Here is a 23,293-nt window from a genome sequence, read left to right as displayed (position 1 = left end):
GCTTCCATGGTATCGGTCTGCCTTCTCTCATGACTTGGAGTTTGGGAATGTGCAGCACTTTCCGTAAATAACAGTGAGACTGCACATACTTAACCATGACCCAGGTTTCCCCCCAGAGGTATTTACCATCTCCCTCCCCCAGAGGTCTTTACCATCTCCTCTCCGTATTTACCATCTCCCTCCCCCAGAGGTCTTTACCATCTCCTCTCCGTATTTACCATCTCCCTCCCCCAGAGGTCTTTACCATCTCCTCTCCGTATTTACCATCTCCCTCTCCAGAGGTATTTACCATCTCCCTCCCCCAGAGGTATTTACCATCTCCTCTCCGTATTTACCATCTCCCCCCACAGAGGTATTTACCATCTCCCTCTCCCAGAGGTATTTACCATCTCCCCCCCCCCCACAGAGGTATTTACCATCCCCCCCCAGGGGTATTTACCATCTCCTCCCAGAGGTATTTACCATCCCCCCCCAGGGGTATTTACCATCTCCCCCCAGAGGTATTTACCATCTCCCCCCCCCCCCCTGATGTATTTATCATCTCCCCCCAAAGGTATTTACCATCTCCTCCCAGAGGTATTTACCATCCCCCCCCAGGGGTATTTACCATCTCCTCCCAGAGGTATTTTCCATCTCCCTCCCCAGAGGTATTTACCATCTCCCTCCCCAGAGGTATTTACCATCTCCTCCCCAGAGGTATTTTCCATCTCCCTCCCCAGAGGTATTTACCATCTCCCTCCCCAGAGGTATTTACCATCTCCCTCCCCAGAGGTATTTACCATCTCCCTCCCCAGAGGTATTTACCATCTCCCTCCCCAGAGGTATTTACCAGCTCCTCCCCAGAGGTATTTACCATCTCCCTCCCCCCAGAGGTATTTACCATCTCCTCCCCCCAGAGGTATTTACCATCTCCTCCCCAGAGGTATTTACCATCTCCCTCCCCCCAGAGGTATTTACCATCTCCTCCCCAGAGGTATTTACCATCTCCCTCCCCAGAGGTATTTACCATGTCCTCCCAGAGGTATTTACCATCTCCCTCCCCAGAGGTATTTACCATCTCCCTCCCCAGAGGTATTTACCATCTCCCCCCAGAGGTATTTACCATCTCCCTCCCCCCAGAGGTATTTACCATCTCCTCCCCAGAGGTATTTACCATCTCCCTCCACAGAGGTATTTACCATCTACCCCCCCAGGGGTATTTACCATTTCCCTCCCCCCAGAGGTACAGTGGGGAGAACAAGTATTTGATACACTGCCGATTTTGCAGGTTTTCCTACTTACAAAGCATGTAGAGGTCTGTAATTTTTATCATAGGTACACTTCAACTGTGAGAGACGGAATTTAAAACAAAAATCCAGAAAATCTCATTGTATGATTTTTAAGTAATTAATTCGCATTTTATTGCATGACATAAGTATTTGATCACCTACCAACCAGTAAGAATTCCGGCTCTCACAGACCTGTTAGTTTTTCTTTAAGAAGCCCTCCTGTTCTCCACTCATTACCTGTATTAACTGCACCTGTTTGAACTCGTTACCTGTATAAAAGACACCTGTCCACCCACTCAATCAAACAGACTCCAACCTCTCCACAATGGCCAAGACCAGAGAGCTGTGTAAGGACATCAGGGATAAAATTGTAGACCTGCACAAGGCTGGGATGGGCTACAGGACAATAGGTAAGCAGCTTGGTGAGAAGGCAACAACTGTTGGCGCAATTATTAGAAAATGGAAGAAGTTCAAGATGACGGTCAATCACCCTCGGTCTGGGGCTCCATGCAAGATCTCACCTCGTGGGGCATCAATGATCATGAGGAAGGTGAGGGATCAGCCCAGAACTACACGGCAGGACCTGGTTAATGACCTGAAGAGAGCTGGGACCACAGTCTCAAAGAAAACCATTAGTAACACACTACGCCGTCATGGATTAAAATCCTGCAGCGCACGCAAGGTCCCCCTGTTCAAGCCAGCGCATGTCCAGGCCCGTCTGAAGTTTGCCAATGACCATCTGGATGATCCAGAGGAGGAATTGGAGAAGGTCATGTGGTCTGATGAGACAAAAATAGAGCTTTTTGGTCTAAACTCCACTCCCCGTGTTTGGAGGAAGAAGAAGGATTAGTACAACCCCAAGAACACCATCCTAACCGTGAAGCTTGGAGGTGGAAACATCATTCTTTGGGGATGCTTTTCTGCAAAGGGGACAGGATGACTGCACCGTATTGAGGGGAGGATGGATGGGGCCATGCATCGCGAGATCTTGGCCAACAACCTCCTTCCCTCAGTAAGAGCATTGAAGATAGGTCGTGGCTGGGTCTTCCAGCATGACAACGACCCGAAACACACAGCCAGGGCAACTAAGGAGTGGCTCCGTAAGAAGCATCTCAAGGTCCTGGAGTGGCCTAGCCAGTCTCCAGACCTGAACCCAATAGAAAATCTTTGGAGGGAGCTGAAAGTCCGTATTGCCCAGCGACAGCCCCGAAACCTGAAGGATCTGGAGAAGGTCTGTATGGAGGAGTGGGCCAAAATCCCTGCTGCAGTGTGTGCAAACCTGGTCAAGAACTACAGGAAACGTATGATCTCTGTAATTGCAAACAAAGGTTTCTGTACCAAATATTAAGTTCTGCTTTTCTGATGTATCAAATACTTATGTCATGCAATAAAATGCAAATTAATTACTTAAAAATCATACAATGTGATTTTCTGGATTTTTGTTTTAGATTCCGTCTCTCACAGTTGAAGTGTACCTGTGATAAAAATTACAGACCTCTACATGCTTTGTAAGTAGGAAAACCTGCAAAATCGGCAGTGTATCAAATACTTGTTCTCCCCACTGTATTTACCATCTCCTCCCCAGAGGTATTTACCATCTCCTCCCCAGAGGTATTTACCATCTCCTCCCCCAGAGGTATTTACCATCTACCCCCACAGGGGTATTTACCATCTCCCTCCCCCCAGAGGTATTTACCATCTCCCCCCAGAGGTATTTACAATCTCCTCCCCAGAGGTATTTACCATCTCCCTCTCCCCAGAGGTATTTACCATCTCCTCCACAGAGGTATTTACCATCTCCTCCCCCAGAGGTATTTACCATCTACCCCCACAGGGGTATTTACCATCTCCCTCCCCCCAGAGGTATTTACCATTTCCCTCCCCCCAGAGGTATTTACCATCTCCTCCCAGAGGTATTTACCATCTCCCTCCCCAGAGGTATTTACCATCTCCCTCCCCAGAGGTATTTACCATCTCCCTCCCCAGAGGTATTTACCATCTCCTCCCCAGAGGTATTTACCATCTCCCTCCCCAGAGGTATTTACCATCTCCCTCCCCAGAGGTATTTACCAGCTCCTCCCCAGAGGTATTTACCATCTCCTCCCCAGAGGTATTTACCATCTCCCTCTCCCCAGAGGTATTTACATCTCCCTCTCCCCAGAGGTATTTACCATCTCCTCCCAGAGGTATTTACCATCTCCCTCCCCCCAGAGGTATTTACCATCTCCCTCTCCCCAGAGGTATTTACCATCTCCCTCTCCCCAGAGGTATTTACATCTCCCTCTCCCCAGAGGTATTTACCATCTCCCTCTCCCCAGAGGTATTTACCATCTCCTCCCCAGAGGTATTTACCATCTCCCTCTCCCCAGAGGTATTTACCATCTCCCTCTCCCCAGAGGTATTTACCATCTCCCTCTCCCCAGAGGTATTTACATCTCCCTCTCCCCAGAGGTATTTACCATCTCCCCCCAGAGGTATTTACAATCTCCTCCCCAGAGGTATTTACCATCTCCCTCTCCCCAGAGGTATTTACAATCTCCTCCCCAGAGGTATTTACCATCTCCCTCTCCCCAGAGGTATTTACCATCTCCTCCACAGAGGTATTTACCATCTCCTCCCCCAGAGGTATTTACCATCTACCCCCACAGGGGTATTTACCATCTCCCTCCCCCCAGAGGTATTTACCATTTCCCTCCCCCCAGAGGTATTTACCATCTCCTCCCAGAGGTATTTACCATCTCCCTCCCCAGAGGTATTTACCATCTCCCTCCCCAGAGGTATTTACCATCTCCCTCCCCAGAGGTATTTACCATCTCCTCCCCAGAGGTATTTACCATCTCCCTCCCCAGAGGTATTTACCATCTCCCTCCCCAGAGGTATTTACCATCTCCCTCCCCAGAGGTATTTACCATCTCCCTCCCCAGAGGTATTTACCAGCTCCTCCCCAGAGGTATTTACCATCTCCTCCCCAGAGGTATTTACCATCTCCCTCTCCCCAGAGGTATTTACATCTCCCTCTCCCCAGAGGTATTTACCATCTCCTCCCAGAGGTATTTACCATCTCCCTCCCCCCAGAGGTATTTACCATCTCCCTCTCCCCAGAGGTATTTACCATCTCCCTCTCCCCAGAGGTATTTACATCTCCCTCTCCCCAGAGGTATTTACCATCTCCCTCTCCCCAGAGGTATTTACCATCTCCTCCCCAGAGGTATTTACCATCTCCCTCTCCCCAGAGGTATTTACCATCTCCCTCTCCCCAGAGGTATTTACCATCTCCCTCTCCCCAGAGGTATTTACATCTCCCTCTCCCCAGAGGTATTTACCATCTCCCTCTCCCCAGAGGTATTTACCATCTCCTCCCCAGAGGTATTTACCATCTCCCTCTCCCCAAAGGTATTTACCATCTCCCCCCAGAACCATTTAGAGGCTAACACCCCCATTATTCATCCTAGGAGAACAGTGAACATAACTAGAACATAGTAATCCCACACCCTACCTGGTTACAGCCGTGGAGGAAATCTCTCTCTCTCTCTCTCTCTCTCTCTCTCTCTCTCTCTCTCTCTCTCTCTCTCTCTCTCTCTCTCTCTCTCTCTCTCTCTCTCTCTCTCTCTCTCTCTCTCTCTCTCTCTCTCTCTCTCTTTATTAGTGTGTGTGTGTGTGTCCTGCCGTAAATATCAAAAGAGGAGGCAGTAGATCAATACCTCAAGCAGATCACTGATGTGTGTGTGTTTGTGTGTGTGTGTGTGTGTGTGTGTGTGTGTGTGTGTGTGTGTGTGTGTGTGTGTGTGTGTGTGTGTGTGTGTGTGTGTGTGTGTGTGTGTGTGTGTGTGTGTGTGTGTGTGTGTGTGTGTGTGTGTAAACGGCATATCGATTGTGGACCTCAGCCTGGATTATCTCTCTGGTCTTCCGACCACTACGGTGTGTGTGATATCTCTGGTATAGATAAGACTTCCGCAGCATGAGTCACCACAACACCACCATGCAGTGTGTGAGACACTGTGTGTGTGTGTGTGTGAGACGCTGTGTGAGACGCTGTGTGAGATGCTGTGTGTGAGACACTGTGTGTGTGCGACTCTGTGTGTGTGAGACGCTGTGTGTGTGTGTGTGAGACGCTGTGTGTGTGTGATTCTGTGTGTGTGTGAGACGCTGTGTTTGTGTGATTCTGTGTGTGTGTGTGATTCTGTGTGTGTGTGATACGCTGTGTGTGTGTGTGTGAGACACGGTGTGTGTGTGTGTGAAACTCTGTGTGTGTGAGACGCTGTGTGTGTGTGTGATTCTGTGTGTGTGTGTGATACACTGTGTGTGTGTGTGTGTGAGACACAGTGTGTGTGTGATTCTGTGTGAGTGTGAAACGCTGTGTGTGTGATTCTGTGTGTGTGTGTGAGACACGGTGTGTGTGTGATTCTGTGTGTGTGTGTGATTCTATGTGTGTGCATTCTGTGTGTGTGTGTGATACGCAGTGTGTGTGTGTGCTTTTGTTTGAGAGAGAGAGAAGCGATGTGTTTGTGTGTCTGTGTTTGAGAGACAGAAACACACTGTGTGTGTATTCTTCCTTCCCTGTGTGTCAAAGAAGCGTGTAGCCTTAAAGATGGAATCCACAGTAGGGGAAACAGCGCCACTGGCCACCCAATAGAACACTATTATTGTTTTAGTTGCCGTCCTGAGGAGTGTCGCGGAGCATGGGAACAATAATTGCAGTAAATATTGTGCTCATCTATGTCGCGTGCGATGATGTCCGACTGGGAGAAAACTGTGTCCGTTGTTAACTCCTTTCTTGTTGTATTATCGCAAACGGACGGGGCTGTTTACTAACCAAGCAATATCATGGCTTCATCTTCCTGCACTTCCAAGAACTCTTCCTCTCTCTCCTTGGTTTGAGGGGAGACATCTCCCTCTCTCTCTCCTTGGTTTGAGGGGAGACATCTCCCTCTCTATCTGTGGTTTGAGGGGAGACATCTCCCTCTCTCTCCTTGGTTTGAGGGGAGACATCTCCCTCTCTCTCTCCTTGGTTTGAGGGGAGACATCTCCCTCTCTCTCTCCTTGGTTTGAGGGGAGACATCTCCCTCTCTATCTGTGGTTTGAGGGGAGACATCTCCCTCTCTCTCCTTGGTTTGAGGGGAGACATCTCCCTCTCTCTCTCCTTGGTTTGAGGGGAGACATCTCCCTCTCTATCTGTGGTTTGAGGGGAGACATCTCCCTCTCTATCTGTGGTTTGAGGGGAGACATCTCCCTCTCTCTCCTTGGTTTGAGGGGAGACATCTCCCTCTCTCTCTCCTTGGTTTGAGGGGAGACATCTCCCTCTCTCTCTCCTTGGTTTGAGGGGAGACATCTCCCTCTCTCTCTGTGGTTTGAGGGGAGACATCTCCCTCTCTCTCTGTGGTTTTAGGGGAGACATCTCCCTCTCTCTTTGTGGTTTTAGGGGAGATATCTCCCTTTCTCTCTGTGGCTTGACAGGAGACATCTCCCTCTCTCTCCTTGGTTTGAGGGGAGACATCTCCCTCTCTCTCTGTGGCTTGAGGGGAGACATCTCCCTCTCTCTCCTTGGTTTGAGGGGAGACATCTCCCTCTCTCTCTGTGGTTTTAGGGGAGACATCTCCCTCTCTCTCCTTGGTTTGAGGGGAGACATCTCCCTTTCTCTCTGTGGTTTTAGGGGAGACATCTCCCTTTCTCTCCTTGGTTTGAGGGGAGACATCTCCCTTTCTCTCCTTGGTTTGAGGGGAGACATCTCCCTCTCTCTCTATGGCTTGAGGGGAGACATCTCCCTTTATCTCTGTGGCTTGACAGGAGACACCTCCCTCTCTCTCTGTGGCTTGACAGGAGACACCTCCCTTTATCTCTGTGGCTTGACAGGAGACATCTCCCTCTCTCTTTGTGGCTTGACAGGAGTCATCTCCCTCTCTCTCTGTGGCTTGACAGGAGACACCTCCCTCTCTCTCTGTGGCTTGACAGGAGACACCTCCCTCTCTCTCTGTGGCTTGACAGGAGACATCTCCCTCTGGAGACCCGCAATCAAATACAAAACAATGAGAACACCATTTGATTTTTATAAATCTGCCATTTAGTTGAGACCAATAGAGAGAGAGAGAGACACAGACAGACAGACAGACAGACAGACAGACAGACAGACAGACAGAGACAGAGAGAGAGAGAGAGAGAGAGAGAGAGAGAGAGAGAGAGAGAGAGAGAGAGAGAGAGAGAGAGAGAGAGAGAGAGAGAGAGAGAGAGAGAGAGATTGAAGGAAGTGCTCTGTTACTGTGGATTAATGGGATTGCCTGAGACAGCTTGTCCTGCTATGCCACAACACTGAGTGTGTGAACAGTCTGCCACAAATATTTGATGACAGGCTGTGCATGCTGAGACTGTGAACTGCAAGTTACGGTGTAATCAGTATAATCAGTAATCAACAACCCCACGACAACCCCAGAACACGTTGTGTGTGTGTGTTTCAGAGTGTGTGTGTTCCACAAGGCGTGTGTGTGTGTGTGTGTCTAAACTGCAAGCTAAGTGTGACAGATTTGTAATCATTAAGAAAACATTGAAATGCGAAACCAAGGCTAAAACACGGTCACATTGCAGCGTCAACATGTTTACAAAACACGGTGCTTTTTCTAAATCTATCATATGTATTTACAATAAGCCCCTAAGCCAACAGCAAAGCCTTAGATATTGACATAAGTGCATGTGTAATTGAAGGGAGTTGAACCAGTGACCTTAAAGGGATACTTCGGGATTTTGGCGATGAGCCTCTTTATCTACTTCCCCAGAGTCAGATGAACACGTGGAAACCATTGTTATGTCTTTTCGACAAGGGAGTCGAACCAGTGACCTTACGTGCGTTATAAGCTGTACTTTCATGTGTATGACTCTTTCTTTATGGGGGGGGGGGGGGGGGGCTAAACGCTGTACAGTGCCTTCAGAAGGTATTCATACCCCTTGACTTGTTACACATTTTGTTGTGTTACAGCCTGAATTAAAAATGGTTCAAATATATTGTTTTCTTAGCCGATCTACACACAAAACCCAATAATGACAAAGTGAAAACATTTTTTTTGAAATATTTTCACATTTATTGAAAATTAAATACAGAAATATCTAATTTACATAAGTAATCACACCATTGAGTCAATACTTTGTAGAAGCACCTTTGGTGGCGATTACAGCTTTGAGTCGTCTTGGGTTTGTCTGTATCAGCTTTGAGTCGTCTTGGGTATGTTTGTATTGGCTTTGAGTCGTCTTGGGTATGTTTGTATTGGCTTTGAGTCGTCTTTGGTATGTTTGTATCGGCTTTGAGTCGTCTTGGGTATGTCTGTAACGGCTTTGCACATCTGGATTTGGGCACTTTCTCCCATTCTTCGTAGCAGATTTTCTCAAGCTCTGTTAAATTAGATGGGGCGAGGCAGTTAACAGCAATCTTCAAGTCTTTTCACAGATTTTCAATGGGGTTCAAGACTATCACATTCTTGTTCTGAAGCTTGGGGTCATTGTCCTGTTGGAAGGTAAATCTTCGCCCCCAGTCTAAGGTAGTTTGCACTCTGAAGCAGGTTCTCATCAAGGATGTGCTCGTATTTGGCTCCATTAGTTGTTCACTCCTTACCAGTTTCCCAATCCCTGTCACTGAAAAGCATCCCCATAGAATGATGCTGCCACCCCCATGCTTCACTGTAGGGATGGTGTTAGACAGGTGATGAGCTGTGCCTGGTTTTCTCCAGACATAGCAGGTTCTCATCAAGGATGTGCCTGTATTTGGCCCCATGCTTCTGTCAGAGTCGTGTGTATAGGTGGCTGGGAAGTCAGGCGCAGGAGAATCAAACTTAAGGAAATGGAGTTGTTTAATAACAATAAATAAAGCATAACTCCAAAACTATAATAACAATAAAACAAAGTGGGTACGAGGACCAGTCGCGCACCAATACAAACAACACAAAACTGAACATCAAACAATCTCTGACAAAGACATGAGGGGAAACAGAGGGTTAAATACACAACAGGTAATGACTGGGATTGAAACCAGGTGTGTAAGAAGACAAGACAAAACCAATGGAAAATGAAAAGTGGATTAATGATGGCTAGAAGACCGGTGACGTCGACCGCCGAGCACCGCCCGAACAAGGAGAGGCTTCGACTTCGGCAGAAGTCGTGACAGCTTCACTGTAGGGATGGTGTTAGACAGGTGATGAGCTGTGCCTGGTTTTCTCCAGACATAGCACTTAGCATTCAATCCAAAGAGTTACATTTTTGTCTCATCTGACCACAGAATCTTTTATGCTTTATGCTTGAGTCTTTCAGGTGCATTTTTGCAAATTCCAGGTGTGCTGTCGTGTGCCTTTTTCTCGGGAGTGGCTTCCATCTGGTAGAGCTGTGGCGGTCACGAAATTTTGACAGCTGGTGATTGTCAAGTAAATAGCTGCTGGTCTCACGGTAATTGGCCGTTAATTAACATGAACACATTTAGCATCTCCTGGCTTCCACATAAGACACTGATGCTGACCTTTGGAACATCTACATTTTAAAAAGTCTAATAAATCCATGTAATATTAGCCTACACAATAAATCCATGTAATATTAGCCTACACAATAAATCCATGTAATATTAGCCTACACAATAAATCCATGTAATATAGTCTACACAATAAATCCATGTAATATTAGCCTACACAATAAATCCATGTAATATAGTCTACACAATAAATCCATGTAATATTAGCCTACACAATAAATCCATGTAATATTAGCCTACACAATAAATCCATGTAATATTAGCCTACACAATAAATCCATGTAATATTAGCCTACACAATAAATCCATGTAATATTAGCCTACACAATAAATCCATGTAATATTAGCCTACACAATAAATCCATGATTTATTTTAGACAGGTCTAAAGAAGCATGATATGAAGAAAATGTAGTCTATTTCAGAAGAACAGAATAGCATACTCTGAGTTGTCCTTATGTTAGATCCTGTTTTGGCGTTGCCATACGGCTGTGGGCAACACTAGTGAATTTAGCAGACCAGATTTGCTTGGAAATCCATGGCATTATTTTATAGTATGAAGAATACAATTGAACAAAGCTGAATAAAATAAAAAGGATATTTTCTCCAATCGATTTAAGGGATTTGCGCACATGCGGCTATTCTGTGTTGAGCGGTTAACAAATAAATAGGTTTTCCTATATGCTTAATTTAGAGTTATTAATGTAACTTTAGATATTCTACAAACAAACGTTGGGCTATGTGTTTCTGATTTTTAATACATTGTACGGCTGCATGGCGCGACTCTAATGGTGAAAAAAGCCTTTGTGTTGTGCCCTTCTCCCATAGCGCTCCGTCACGTGATCAGGTCTTTCTCACAGGCTACAAGTGAAGACAGACACATCGGGGACGCTACTGCGCGTCCTTATCCAAATCCGAGGTACATATTGAAGATATTGGAAGAACTGTTCACATTTACATTATGTCAGCCAACAAGATGAGTGGGCCTAACGAACAACAAAAGCACTAGTCTGTCAATCTACTATCCCACATAGTACAACAGTTGACCTATTATATTCTGTGTGAGAAAGAAATATTCCAAATATAGTCTGGGACAGTTGTGGGATGCGATAGATCCCAAATTAATACAACGACTAGCATCAAAAAAAAAAAATGTATGCACTGTGGCTGACGGAACAGATCAGAACGTTTAGCTTAAAATGTTTAATAAACTATCAGGCTATTTCTTCACGGTATAAGTGCAGCAATGTGCACATGGCAGTAGGCTATAATGTTACATTAGCGGAAAACACCATGATCAAAAGTGACCGTAAATGCTATTAAGTATGTAATGCTTTCATTATAAAGGTGCATTTTTATGCTATAAATTATCTCACGCGCTGCTTATTTATGCCAGTTCGGCTCTACACCCCTTGTAAAGCGGATTAATGTGCTTCATTTTAAGAAGTTATTTGGCCACTTTAGTTGTGATACAAAACTTATCAAAACATATAGGCCCATGGGCTAGGCTACATGAGGTGTGCGAGTATGATTTGAAAAAGTCGCAAAAAACCCCCATTGTTTCTTATGCTGGGCATCATTCACAAGTGATAATATATCATTTTCATTTAAGTCATTTAGCAGACGCTCTTATCCAGAGCGACTTACAAATTGGAAAGTTCATACATATTCATCCTGGTCCCCCCGTGGGGAATGAACCCACAACCCTGGCGTTGCAAGCGCCATGCTCTACCAACTGAGCTACACGGGACCATTCATTCATTGTCACCCATGAGATTATTCTTGATTTAATCTTGTCTTTATATATGCTAAATAATGTATGTGTGACATTTGTTTTGAATTAGAATGGACCATAATCACGCACCTGTATTGAAACAGGGGCAGCGGGGAAAAATACATGTCATCTATGCACTTAAATAGCGAATGGAGGATGCTTTTCCCCGGGGTTTATTTTCATGCCAGCCAGGTAGGCTATACTCCTGTTGTAAATATAAGCAATGTGGTTAATATTAGGAAAGTTGAGAAATAAATATAGTAGGCCTAGCCTATAGAAAACTGATGGAATCCTAATTTTACTAGAGGCCATCACTCTGTTTTCTCCCGCAATTGTATAGCTTATTGAAATATTGCACAACATGAGCTCATGGGCTCTCATGAAGTGTTTAATTAGATTTTCGAATACATTTACATTGCTGTCAGAGTGATTAGAGGGACAATAGAGTGCTGAGTACCAGGCAGTTAGCAAGTTGGTTAGGCTGCTAATGACCAGCAGCAGCATCAGAACTTGGAGAAGCCTAATTACCAAGACTAAACGGTAACGTGGAATTTGACTGCCGTCACGACTCGTGACTGCCGGTGTAGCGGTAATACGGTCACCATAACAACCACACCACCTGGCCACTCTGCCATCAAGCCAGGATTGGTGCTGTAAAGACTGTTGTCCTTCTGGCAGGTTCTCCCATCTCAGTAAAGGAACTCTGTAGTTTAGTCGAAGGGGTCATTGGGTTCTTGGCAACATTCCTTACCAAGGTGCTTTTTGCCGCGTTGCTCAGTGTTGGTCAAACAGCCAGCACTAGGCAGAGTCTGGGTAGTTCCGTATTTTTTCAACTTCTCAATGACGGAGACCACTGTGCTCTTGGAAATGTTCAATACCTAGAAATAGTTTTATACCCTTCCCTGGATATATGCCTCATCGTAATTCCATCCCAAAGCTCTACAGACAGTTCCTTGGACATGGTAAAGTTACTGCTCTGACATGCACTGTCAACTGTGGGACCTTATATAGACAGGTGTGTGCCTTTCCAAATCATGTTCAATCAATTGAATTGGCCACAGGTGGACTCCAATCAAGTTGTAGTGACATCTCAAGGATGATCAAAGGAAAGTGGATGCATCGGAGCTCAATTGGGAGTGTCATAGAAAAGTGGTGTGAATACTTATCTAAATGAAATACGGAACAGCTGTTGAGTCACAGGTGTTCTGCTCTCTCTCTGTATCTCTCTCTCTCTCTCTCTCTGGCTCTCTCTCTCTCTCTCTGGCTCTCTCTCTCTGGCTCTCTCTCTCTGGCTCTCTCTCTGGCTCTCTCTCTGGCTCTCTCTCTCTGGCTCTCTCTCTGTCTCTCTCTCTCTCTCTCTCTCTCTCTCTCTCTCTCTCTCTCTCTCTCTCTCTCTCTCTCTCTCTCTCTCTCTCTCTCTCTCTCTCTCTCTCTCTCTCTGGCTCTCTCTCTGGCTCTCTCTCTCTCTCTCTGGCTCTCTCTCTGGCTCTCTCTCTCTCTCTCTCTCTGGCTCTCTCTCTCTGGCTCTCTCTCTCTGGCTCTCTCTCTCTCTCTCTCTCTCTCTGGCTCTCTCTCTGGCTCTCTCTCTCTCTGGCTCTCTCTCTCTCTCTCTCTCTGGCTCTCTCTCTCTCTGGCTCTGGCTCTCGCTCTCTCTCTCTGGCTCTCTCTCTGGCTCTCTCTCTGGCTCTCTCTCTGGCTCTCTCTCTGGCTCTCTCTGTCGCTCTGGCTCTCTCTCTCTCTCTCTCTCTCTCTCTCTCTCTCTCTCTCTCTCTCTCTCTCTCTCTCTCTCTCTCTCTCTCTGGCTCTCTCTCTCTGGCTCTCTCTCTGGCTCTCTCTCTCTGGCTCTCTCTCTGTCTCTCTCTCTCTCTCTCTCTCTCAAATTCAAATTCAAATTCAAGCTGCTTTATTGGCATGAAAAACATTGTGTCAATATTGCCAAAGCAACAATGTATACAATATACATTGTAATACAATTAAAACAATGACAAATAATAATATAGAATGGCAGTAAATAATAATACAAAATTAAATATAAAAATAGTAACAATAAAATGGTAACAGTCAATAGTCGAATGTTATGTATGGTGTAATGCACCACTACCACCACCACCATCATTAAACTGCTATCATTACCATTACCACCCATACCATTACTATTTGGAATGATAAACAACAATAATAATACTAATAACAATAACAGTAAAAACAATAACAGTCATAATAAGTAAGTTACTGCTTACTATGCAGATGTTATTATTCAGTGTCCCTCAGGCTATGGCAGGCAAATACATATTTGGCTGCAAGAGGAGCCATTGCTCCTTCGCCCATGAGTATTTTTAGTTTTTCCTCTGGGTTTAATAAGTTAAAATTTGGAATAAATGTAGTCATTTCTGTGAATAATGAATCTCTTGGTGAGGAATATTTATCACAGTAAAGGAGAAAGTGCATCTCTGTTTCTACCTCCCCTGTCGTGCAGTGACCACATACACGCTCCTCTTTGGGTAGCCATGTCTTTTTATGTCTGCCGGTTTCTATTGCCAATCGGTGGTCACTCAGCCTGTACTTGGTAAGGATCTGTCTCTGCTTCGAATCTCTGACAGAGTAGAGATATTCAGCCAATTCATATTCTCTGTTTAGGGTCAGATAGCAATTTAGTCGGCTTTGGGATTTGGTTTCGTTTTTCCAATGTTGTATATATGAGTCCTTTGATTGGTTCATGATTTTGTTTATTGGAATTCTTTCTTTTGAAGCAGTGCTGGTGTCAGCTTGGTTGGTTAGGTCCAACACCAGCTGACTGAGAGGGCTCGTTTCTGGGCTCAGCTCTTGGGTTTGAAGTGCTTTAAATTGCAGACTCGAATTTGGACTTGAATTTAGATGTAGCTTCTCTCTCTCTCTCTCTCTCTCTCTCTCTCTCTCTCTCTCTCTCTCTCTCTCTCTCTCTCTGGCTCTCTCTCTGGCTCTCTCTCTCTCTCTCTGGCTCTCTCTCTGGCTCTCTCTCTGGCTCTCTCTCTCTGTCTCTCTCTCTCTGGCTCTCTCTCTCTCTCTCTCTGGCTCTCTCTCTGTCTCTCTCTCTCTCTCTCTCTCTGGCTCTCTCTCTCTCTGGCTCTGGCTCTCGCTCTCTCTCTGGCTCTCTCTCTGGCTCTCTCTCTGGCTCTCTCTCTGGCTCTCTCTCTGGCTCTCTCTGTCGCTCTGGCTCTCTCTCTCTCTCTCTCTCTCTCTCTCTCTCTCTCTCTCCATCTCTCTCCCCTTTTCTATCTACTGCGTAGGCAACAGTAGCTACTGCTTTAGGAAATGACATACAACAACAAGGGCTAATAAACCACAAATAGGTTTTTACTACGTGTCTGTTCTAATGATAAGAGGTTGATGTAGAATAAGCACTCTACTACAACTTTATAGCCATTTATCAAAGTGGACATCCAATCTGAGCCGCTCAACATCATGATCACATCACATCATCATGATGAACTGCAATGAGCCAGTGGTTTCACAAGTGTGACAATAAAACGTTTTTCTTTATTTTTTTACTCTTTTCTACATTGTAGAATATTAGTGAAGACATCAAAACTATGAAATAACACATTTGGAATCATGTAAGTACCATTTTTTTTTTCAAACAATCCAAATATATTTTATATTTGAGATTCTTCAAAGTAGCCACCCTTTGCCTTGATGACAGCTTTGCACAAATTAACTTTCAACAAGGCACACCTGTTAATTGAAATGCAATCCAGGTGACTACCTCATGAAGCTGGTTGAGAGAATGCCAAGAATGTACAAAGCTGTCATCAAGGCAAAGGGTGGCTACTTTGAAGAATCTAAAAAAATATATATATTTAGATTTGTTTGACACTTTTTTTGTTACTACATGATTCCATATGTTTTATTTCATAGTTTTGATGTCTTCACTATAATTCTACAATGTAGAAAATAGTAAAAATAAAGAAAAACCATTGAATGAGTAGGCGTGTTCAAACTTTTGACTGGTACTGTATAACATTGGCAGGTGTCCCAAGTGTGCCAATAAAATAGAAATGTCTTACTGATATTCATATATTTTTAATGTTAAATTTTTAGTCATTTTTACCCTGCTTTTTCACCCCAATTTCGTGATTACGATCTTGTCTCATTGCTGCAACTTCACAAAGGACTCGGGAGAGGCGAAGGTCGAGTGATGAGTCCTCTGAAACATGACCCGCCAAGCCGCACTTCTTATAACACCCGCCCGCTTCACCTGGAAGCCAGCTGCACCAATGTCGGAGGAAACACAGTTCAACTGATGACTGCAGTCAGCCTGCAGGCTCCCGGCCCGCCATGAGCCAAGTAAAGCCCCCCCCAACCAAACCCTCTCCGAACCCGGACGACTCTGGGCCAATTGTGCGCCACCCTATGGGACTCCCGGTCAAGGCTGGTTGTGACACAGCCTGGATTCGATCCCAGGCTGTAGTGACGCCGCAACACTGCGATGCCACTCGAGAGGCCTGATTTTCATTTCTAATACAACCCCATCCCACCATCTGTGATTAATGCTGTTACTTATTGTCCTGGTTGTGACAACAGGTTTTATAACAGCGGGAGGGAGAGAGAGAGAGCTGTTTTAACAGGTGTATAACTGAGGGGGAGAAAGCGCTGTTTTATCTATAACAGGTTTTATAACAGAGAGAGGTAGGGAGAGAAAGTCAATATTAACCTTGGGAAAATCCTCTGCATTATCATTAACAGCAGACTCGTACATTTCCCCAGTGAAAACAATGTACTGAGCAAATGTCAAATAGGCTTTTTACCAAATTACTGTACGACAGACCACGTATTCACCTTGCACACCCTAACTGACAAACAAACAAACCAAAACAAAGGCAAAGTCTTCTCATGCTTTGTTGATTTCAAAAAAGCTTTTGACTAAATTTGGCATGAGGGTCTGCTATACAAATTGATGGAAAGTGGTGTCCGGGGAAAAACATATGACATTATAACATCTATGTACACAAACAACAAGTGTGTGGTTAAAATTGGCAAAAAAGCCCCACACATTTCTTCCCACAGTGCCGTGGGGTGAGACAGTAATGCAGTTTAAGCCCCACCCTTCAACATACAGTGCATTTGGAAAGTATTCAGACCCTTTGACTTTTTCCACATTTTGTTACATTACAGCCTTATTCTAAAACAGATTAAATCATTTCCCCCCTCATAAATCTACACACAATACCTCATAATGACATCACAATACCCCATAATGACAAACCAAAAACAGTTTAAAAAGTAATAATAATAGTGATATTATAAAAAATAAAAAACCTGAAATATCACATTTAAAGAAGTATTCAGACCCTTTACTCAGTACTGCGTTGAAGCACCTTTGGCAGTGATTACAGCCTTGAGTCTTCTTGGGTATTATGCTACAAGCTTGGCACACCTGTATTTGGGGAGTTTCTCCAATTCACAAGCTCTGTCAGGCTGGATAGGGAGCGTTGCTGCACAGCTATTAACAGGTCTCTCAAGGACATTCAGAGACTTCTCCCGAAGCCACTCCTGCGTTTTGTTGATTGTATGTTTAGGGTCGTTGCCTGTTGGAAGGTGAATCTTCACCTCAGTCTGAGGTCCTGAGCACTTTGGAGTAGGTTTTCATCAAGGATCACTTTGTACTTTGCTCCGTTCATCTTTGCCTTAATCCTGACTAGTCTCCCAGTCCCTGCCGCTGACAAACATCTTCACAGCATGATGCTGCCACCACCATGCTTCACCTTAGGGATGGTGCCAGGTTTCCTTCAGACATGTCGCTTGGCATTCAGGCCAAAGAGTTCAATCTTGGTTTCATCAGACCAGAGAATCATGTTTCTCATGGTCTGAGAGTCTTTAGGTACCTTTTGGCAAACTCCAAGTGGGCTTTCATGTGCCTTTTACTGAGGGGTGGCTTCTGTCTGGCCACTCTACCATAAATGCCTGATTGGTTGAGTGCTGCAGAGATGGTTGTCCTTCTGGAAGGTTCTCCCATGTCATTATTGGGTATTGTGTGTAGATTGATGAGGAAAAAAAAATAATGATTTATTCATTTTATAATAAGACTGTAACGTAACAAAATGTAGAGAAAGTCAAATGGTCTGAATACTTTCTGAATGCTCTGGATTGACAACACAAAATCCATGTGTACGTGCGTTCGTAGTGCTTATGTTATCAAGTGTTTGCATACATGTGTCTGTGCCTATGTTTGTGTTGCTGCACAGTCCCCGCTGTTCCATAAGGTGTGTTTTTATCTGTTTTTTGTAAATCAAATTTTACTGCTTGAGTTACTTGATGTGGAATAGAGTTCAATGAAGTACTGTGCGTCTCCCATACTCTGTTTTGGACTTGGGGACTGTGAAGAGACCTCTGGTGGCATGTCTTGTGGGGTACGCATGGGTGTCTGAGCTGTGTGCCAGTAGTTCAAACAGACAGCTCGGTGCATTCATGTCAATACCTCTCACAAATACAAGTAGTGATGAAATCAATCTCTCCTCCACTTTGAGCCAGGGAGAGATTGACATGCATATTATTAATGTTAGCTCTATGTGTACATCTAAGGGCCAGCCGTGCTGCCCTGTTCTGAGCCAATTTATGACACCTGACCACACAACTGAGCAGTAGTCCAGGTGCGACAAAACTAGGGCCTCTAGGACCTGCCTTGTTGATAGTGCTGCTAAGAAGGTAGAAACTAGAGCCTGTAGGACCTGCCTTGTTGATAGTGTTGTTAAGAAGGTAGAAACTAGGGCCTGTAGGACCTGCCTTGTTGATAGTGTTGTTAAGAAGGTAGAAACTAGAGCCTGTAGGACCTGCCTTGTTGATAGTGTTGTTAAGAAGGTAGAAACTAGGGCCTGTAGGACCTGCCTTGTTGATAGTGCTGCTAAGAATGTTATGCTGGTGAATGAGGACCCAAAAGCGACTTAATAGAAACAGAGTCTTTATTCCAGTCTTAAACAAAAACCGATACTCCTGGATATTATCTTAGGTAAATCCAAAACAGGAAAACTGAAATCCTCTCGTCAGTAGAGAGGAACGACTGGAGACGCGGCCACAGACTGCAGGTCGCTTCGGGAAGGCACAGGCCGTAGCTGACATAGACACCTGCTCACACGCAGCATCTGAAGAAGGCAAAAACACGACAGGGCGGAACAAGGACACAGAACAGCAAACATCAAACAAGGATCCGACAAGGACAGAAGCGGAAAACAGAGGGAGAAATAGGGACTCTAATCAGAGGGCAAAATAGGGGACAGGTGTGAAAGAGTAAATGAGGTAGTTAGGAGAATGAGGAACAGCTGGGAGCAGGAACGGAACGATAGAGAGAGAGAGCGAGAGAGGGAGAGAGGGAGGGGGAGAGAGAGGGATAGAAAGAGGGAAAGAACCAAATAAGACCAGCAGAGGGAAACGAATAGAAGGGAAGCACAGGGACAAGACATGATAATCAATGACAAAACATGACAAAGAAGGTTAAAACTAGGGCCTGTAGGACCTGCCTTGTTGATAGTGTTGTTAAGAAGGTAGAAACTAGGGCCTGTAGGACCTGCCTTGTGGATAGTGTTGTTAAGAAGGTAGAAACTAGGGCCTGTAGGACCTGCCTTGTTGATGGTGCTGCTAAGAAGGTTAAAACTAGGGCCTGTAGGACCTGCCTTGTTGATAGTGCTGCTAAGAAGGTAGAAACTAGAGCCTGTAGGACCTGCCTTGTTGATAGTGTTGTTAAGAAGGTAGTAACTAGGGCCTGTAGGACCTGCCTTGTTGATAGTGTTGTTAAGAAGGTAGAAACTAGAGCCTGTAGGACCTGCCTTGTTGATAGTGCTGCTAAGAAGGTTAAAACTAGGGCCTGTAGGACCTGCCTTGTTGATGGTGCTGCTAAGAAGGTTAAAACTAGGGCCTGTAGGACCTGCCTTGTTGATAGTGCTGCTAAGAAGGTTAAAACTAGGGCCTGTAGGACCTGCCTTGTTGATAGTGCTGTTAAGAAGGTTAAAACTAGGGCCTGTAGGACCTGCCTTGTTGATAGTGCTGTTAAGAAGGTTAAAACTAGGGCCTGTAGGACCTGCCTTGTTGATAGTGCTGTTAAGAAGGTTAAAACTAGGGCCTGTAGGACCTGCCTTGTTGATAGTGCTGTTAAGAAGGTTAAAACTAGGGCCTGTAGGACCTGCCTTGTTGATAGTGCTGCTAAGAAGGTAGAAACTATGGCCTGTAGGACCTGCCTTGTTGATAGTGCTGTTAAGAAGGTAGAAACTAGGGCCTGTAGGACCTGCCTTGTTGATAGTGCTGCTAAGAAGGTTAAAACTAGGGCCTGTAGGACCTGCCTTGTTGATAGTGCTGCTAAGAAGGTTAAAACTAGGGCCTGTAGGACCTGCCTTGTTGATAGTTCTGTTAAGAAGGCAGGGAAGCTCTTTATTATGGACAGACTTCTCCCATCTTAGCTACTGTTGTATCATTATGTTTTGACCCTGGCAGTTTACAATCCAGGGTTACTCCAAGAAGTTTAGTCACCTCAACTTGTTCAATTTACACAATATTCATTACAAGAATTAGTTGAGGTTTAGGGTGTAGTGAATGATTTGTACCAAATACAATGCTTTTAGTTTTTGAAATATTTAGGACTAACTTATTCCTTGCCACCTGCTCTGAAACTAACTGCAGCTCTTTGTTAAGGGATAGGGATGCTTTCCAGAGAGACGTCCGGGATTGTAAGATACTCTGTTTCACGGAAACACGGCTCTCTGGGGACATGCTGTCAGAGTCGGTACAGCCACCGGGATTCTTTGTGCGTCGCGCCGACAGGAATAAACATCTCTCCGGGAAGAGAGAGGGCGAGGGTGTATGTTTAATGATTAACGATTCATGGTGTAATTGTAACAACATACAGGAACTCAAGTCCTTCTGTTCACCAGACCTAGAATTCTGTCACAATCAAATGCCGTCCATATTATCTCCCAAGAGAATTCTCGTCGGTTATTGTCACTGCAGTGTATATCCCCCCCCCCCCCCCCCCCCCCCAAGCCGACACTACGACGGCCCTCAAGGAACACCACTGGACTATATGCAAACTGGAAACCATACATCCGGAGGCTGCATTTACTGTAGCTGGGGATTTTAACAAAGCAAGTTTGAGAACAAGGCTATCTAAATTCTATCAGCATATCGATTGTAGTACATGGGCTGACAAAACATTGGATGACTGCTACTCCAACTTCCGTGATGCATACAAGGCCCTCCCCCGCCATCCGTTCGTCAAATCTGACCACGACTCCATTTTGCTTCTCCACTCTTTGTCACAATCGTTATAATGAGTGGACCAAGATGCAGCGTGGTATGGTTCCATCCTCTTTATTAGGTAGTGAAACTCAAAGAAAACAATAAATGCAAAACGAAACGTGAAGCTGCTATAGTGCTCACAGGCAACTATACATAGTCAAGATCCCACAAAGCACAAAGGGGAAATGGCTGCCTAAATATGATCCCCAATCAGAGACAACGATTGGGAACCATACCAGGCCAACATAGAAATATAATTACCTAGATGACCCACCCTAGTCACACCCCGACCTAACCAACATAGAGAATAAAAAGCTCTCTATGGTCAGGGCGTGACACTATTACTGGCTGAAACTCAGACAGGATGTACCCGTGACAAGGACCATTCAACGCTGGTCTGACCAATCGGAATCCAAGCTTCAAGATTGTTTTGATCACGCGGACTGGGACATGTTCTGCGTAGCCTCAGAGAATAGTATTGATTTACACGCTGATTCAGTGAGTGAGTTTATAAGGAAGTGCATAGGAGATGTGGTTCCTACTCTGACTATTGAAACCTACCCTAACCAGAAACCGTGGATATATGGCGGCATTTTCGCAAAACTGAAAGCGCGAACCAGGAATATGGCCGAGTACAAACAGTGTAGTTATTCCCTCCGCAAGGCAATCAAACAGGCAAAACGTCAGTACAGAGACAAAGTGGAGTCGCAATTCAACGGCTCAGACACGAGACATACAGTATGTGGCAAGGTCTACAGTCAATTACGGATTACAAAAAGAAAACCAACCACATCATGGACACTGATGTCTTGCTTCCAGACAAACTAAACACCTTCTTTGCTTTGAGGATAATAGAGTGCACCGACGCGGCACCAAGGACTGCAGACCCCCCCTCTCCTTCTCCGTGGCCGACGTGAGTAAGACATTTAAACGTGTCGACCCTCACAAGGCTGCTGGCCCAGACGGCATCCCTAGCCGCGTCCTGAGAGCATGCGCAGACCAGCTGGCTGGTGTGTTTACGGACATATTCAATTGCACCCTATCCCAGTCTTCTGTCCCCACATGCTTCAAGATGGCCACCATTGTTCCTGTGTCCAAGAAGGCGACGGTAACTGAACTAAATGACTATCGGCCCGAAGCACTCACTTCTGTCATCATGAAGTGCTTTGAGAGACTAGTCAAGGATCATATCACCTCCACTTTACATGTCACGCTAGACCCACTTCAATTTGCTTACCGCCCCAATAGATCCACAGACGAAACAATCGCCATCACACTGCACACTGCCCTATCCCACCTATGTAAAAATTTAAAAATGCTGTTCAATGACTACAATTCAACACCATATTACCCTCCAAGCTCATCATTAAGCTTGAGGCCCTGGGTCTCAACCCAACCCTGTGCGATTGGTTCCTGGACTTCTTGACGGGCCGCCCCCAGGTGATGAAGGTAGGAAACAACATCTCCACTTCGCTGATCCTCAAAACTGTGGCCCCACAAGGGTTCGTTCTCAGCCCTCTCCTGTACTCCATGTTCACCCATGACTGCGTAGCCATGCACGCCTCCAACTCGATCATGAAGTTTGCAGACGACACACAACAGTAGTAGGCTTGATCACCAACAACAACGAGACGGCCTATAGGGAGGAGGTGAGGGCACTCGGAGTGTGGTGTCAGGAAAACAACCTCTCACTCAACGTCAACATAACAAAGGAGATGATTGTGGACTTCAGGAAACAGCAGCGGGAGCAGCCCCCTATCCACATCGACGGGACAGTAGTGGAGAAGGTGGAACGTTTCAAGTTCCTCGGCGTACACATCACGGCGTCATTTCAGTTGCTATAGTAGCTGATGTGTATAGTTATAGAACTCATTGCCCTTTATGGATGTGAGGTCTAGGGTCCGCTCACCAACCAAAAATTCACAAAATGGGACAAATACCAAATTGAGACTGCATGCATTCTGCAAAATATATCCTCCTTGTACAACGTAGAACATCAAATAATGCATGCAGAGCAGAATTAGGCCGATACCCACTAATTATCAAAATCCAGAAAAGAGCCGTTAAATTCTACAACCACCTAAAAGGAAGTGACTCCCAAACCTTCCATAACAAAGCCATCACCTACAGAGAGATGAACCTGGAGAAGAGTCCCCTAAGCAAGCTGGTCCTAGGGCTCTGTTCAAACACAAACACACCCCACAGAGCCCCAGGACAACAGCACAATTAGACCCAACCAAATCATGAGAAAACAAAAAGATAATTACTTGACACATTGGAAAGAATTAACAAAAAAACTGAGCAAACTAGAATGCTATTTGGCCCTAAACAGAGAGTACACAGTGGCAGAATACCTGACCACTGTGACTGACCCAAACTTAAGGAAAGCTTTGACTATGTACAGACTCAGTGAGCATAGCCTTGCTATTGAGAAAGGCCGCCGTAGGCAGACATGGCTCTCAAGAGAAGACAGGCTATGTGCTCACTGCCCACAAAAT

This window comes from Salvelinus alpinus, chromosome 31 (genome assembly GCF_045679555.1).
Source record: "Salvelinus alpinus chromosome 31, SLU_Salpinus.1, whole genome shotgun sequence".
NCBI lineage: Eukaryota > Metazoa > Chordata > Actinopteri > Salmoniformes > Salmonidae > Salvelinus > Salvelinus alpinus.
This window is presented reverse-complemented; position numbering follows the sequence as displayed.